This window comes from Aegilops tauschii, chromosome 6 (genome assembly GCF_002575655.3).
Source record: "Aegilops tauschii subsp. strangulata cultivar AL8/78 chromosome 6, Aet v6.0, whole genome shotgun sequence".
Classification (NCBI taxonomy): Eukaryota; Viridiplantae; Streptophyta; class Magnoliopsida; order Poales; family Poaceae; genus Aegilops; species Aegilops tauschii.
The window spans coordinates 446,543,054-446,546,025 of record NC_053040.3 but is presented as its reverse complement, the minus strand read 5'-3'; positions in this window follow the sequence as shown (position 1 = coordinate 446,546,025).

Below are 2,972 nucleotides of genomic sequence, written 5' to 3'. Positions count from 1 at the left end.
TTGTGCATTCCTTCATAGTCTCCCTCCACTCGGCCCCTCGCACCATCTTCTAGCCCCCACCGGATTTTGCCACATGTACAATCTAGCAGACTCCATGGTTGAACTTAAGCATAATGCACAAACCTCAAAACAACAGTGGTTCTCTTTTGTTCTAGAATCTTCCGTATCATAACTGCCCAAACTTTTTTTCTAGTTGAATTGCCATTATTTGTTTTTACTTTATGCTTTACAACGCACAATTCCATGAATCATAAAATAGATTAAGGGCTTCTTTGATTCAAAGGATTCTCAAAGGAATTTTGGAGGATTCTAATCATTAGGAATTTTTCCTATCTTGGTTGTTTGATTCGTAGGATTGTAAACCATAGGAATTTCTCCATGTGATTCATTTGCACTAGATTTCATAGGAAACATCCCATCCACTCAAACCTCTTTGAAAGGATTCTGCGTTTTTTCTATGCACAATCAAACACTCGTACAATCCTGTAGGATTCAAGACGACATTCCACTATAATCCCATGTTTTTCCTATTCACGCGTTCTTAGCTTTTTATAAAAACTAATTGATTTTGAATGAGATGAACTATAAGAATTAAATGAAGGGCTACATCAGGCATATATGACTCAGAGCTTACATGCTATAGTGTGGTATTTATTCATAATTTGGTTGCAAAATCTGATGCGTGCAATGCACGTGTACCTTACTAGTACTTCGAGTATGTGCAAAACACGTAAATTAGAATACCAATGGCACGCTACACAGTGTCTCTCTTATAGTTCATGAAGCCACGTGGCACATGTGGAGGCGTTGTCGCGACCTCCTTGCGTGGATTGATCACAGTGATGTGCTGCTGGTTCCAGAAGAATGTACTCGTCCTCCCTGAGCCATACTGGCGCTACATGCACGAAGCGAAGATGTGCACGCACGCCACGCACGCACTCATTCCCTCGCACGCACACGCGGGTACACGGGCGGACGCAATTTTGTACCAAGATCCACCGCATGTGATAATTTGACGCGTGTAAAGTCATTCACTTCATTGATGGTCAATTAATACAGCGCATGCAAATTGAGTGGACGTGAGGGCGGAAGAAAGACATTATTACTCCACTGCACGCATGTGAGTAGTTAAATCGTGGGTTGCTAGTAGTACTTCCATTGGTCTCCTTCGTATTTTGTGCCAAATTTTGACAGTAACATAATATTTACGCATTTGAGCAGTGTAGTACTTGAAATTTATGTTCCGCTAAACTCATCGGGAGCCGTTTCGGGCCTCGAAACCAAAACCATCAATTAATCTTTACCTTGTTCCCATCACATTCGAAACCCTGCTCACACCTACTAGTACGTACCAAACCTGAACGTGTTCCCACTATGCAGGTATTAGTACTAGTGCTAGTACTTAGGTTATAAAAAGGGGAACTACCTAACCGAAAATTACTCTACCTTTCCTCCTCATAAGTGCTTCTTCTTCGTCCGTCGTTGCCATGGCCGGTGAGCAGAGCTCTAGGTCGAGAACTACTCGTAACAAGGGAGCGGAAACCAAGGCTGCGGAAAAAAAGAGGGCTCGCCGCCACGCAGAGACCTCGAAAGATCTCTCACGGGCACGCGATGGCTCCCAGGAGCGCCCTAGCCGCGGAGGCGAACATGCCGAGCCGGCGGAGCTGGAGTCGTTATCCCTCGACGGCATGCCCGATCAGATCAATAAGCAGAAGGAGTTCATCCAAGGCTTGATGGAGTTGCCGAAGGAGAGCCTCGACGACATGCCCGCTGAGCTCAATCAGCAGGGGGAGTTGACCGCCGGCTTGGTGATGCTGCTGAAGAAGAGCATTGCCTCGGAGAAGAAGGCGACCGGCGAAATCCTGTGACTTCAGGAGGACAAGGCGAAGCTCTGCCACGAGATCGACCTGTTGAAGGAGAAGAACGCCGGCTGGAAGAAGCTGCATGAGAATAGTAGTTCCTCGATGAAGATGCTGCAGGCCCTCGTCATGGAACAGAAGGAGGAGTTGGCGAAGCTCCGCATCGAGCACCCGGCTGCTGTCAAGGTACGTAATGTGGCCGTGGAACAGATGATGAAGGCTCGCGTCGAGATATTGCGCGTCATGGACAGAATGAAGAAGATGGCGGAGGAGACGCGCAAGGAGATGGAGGTCGTGGAGGCGATGAAGAAGCAGTTACGACTGCGCGGCGAATTAGATCATTTGGGGTGATAATCTTCCTTCTTCTTTTGCTCCTGTGTTTCATCTTTTGCTTCAGGTGTTTCGCCGCACGTGTCACGTTCTCTGCGAGGCATGAATAGAACAATGTTTTTTTGAGGGAATGAATAGAACAATGCTAACAATGAGATGACTAGCAAATTAGATCATTTTTTATCGCCATATGGCACTGGGCTGCCGTGTTTCGTGCTCCTCCGTCGCAGTACTACTCCAGTGGAAAACTTGAGTATACCGCACGGTTCTTTGCTCCTCCTCGATCAGGTCATCGGCGCATTCATACGAGCAGTCAAATCACAAGGCCCCGCCTTCCAGCAGTAATGAGCCGTCAAATCACAAAGGCCCTCGCCTCTCATGAAATCGACCAAGCTAGACTGCCCGTCCTCTAGCCTTTTAAAAAATGTATACTTTTGTACAGCAGTAGTATCGATGGATTGCGCCATGGAGCAAAACTTGAAATTAAAAAAAAGGTGGTACATATAGAGAGAGCTCGTCGCCAAATTATGCATATAGTACTATTAAAAAGGCTAGTCACAATAATGGTGTCCAGCACAACCCACCCCTCAAATAAAACTAAGAGGGTGCTTGGATACGTTTTAGTCCCATGACTAAACGTAGTGGGACTAAAACATGCTAGCCTCACCCATGCTTGGATCCAAATACTAAAAAGGCTAAAATCAAGTTAATGAGCATTTATTATCCTCCAAACCCTCCAATCCAGAACTCGCCTGTGTTAAAGGAGAGGATTTAAATGCGTAG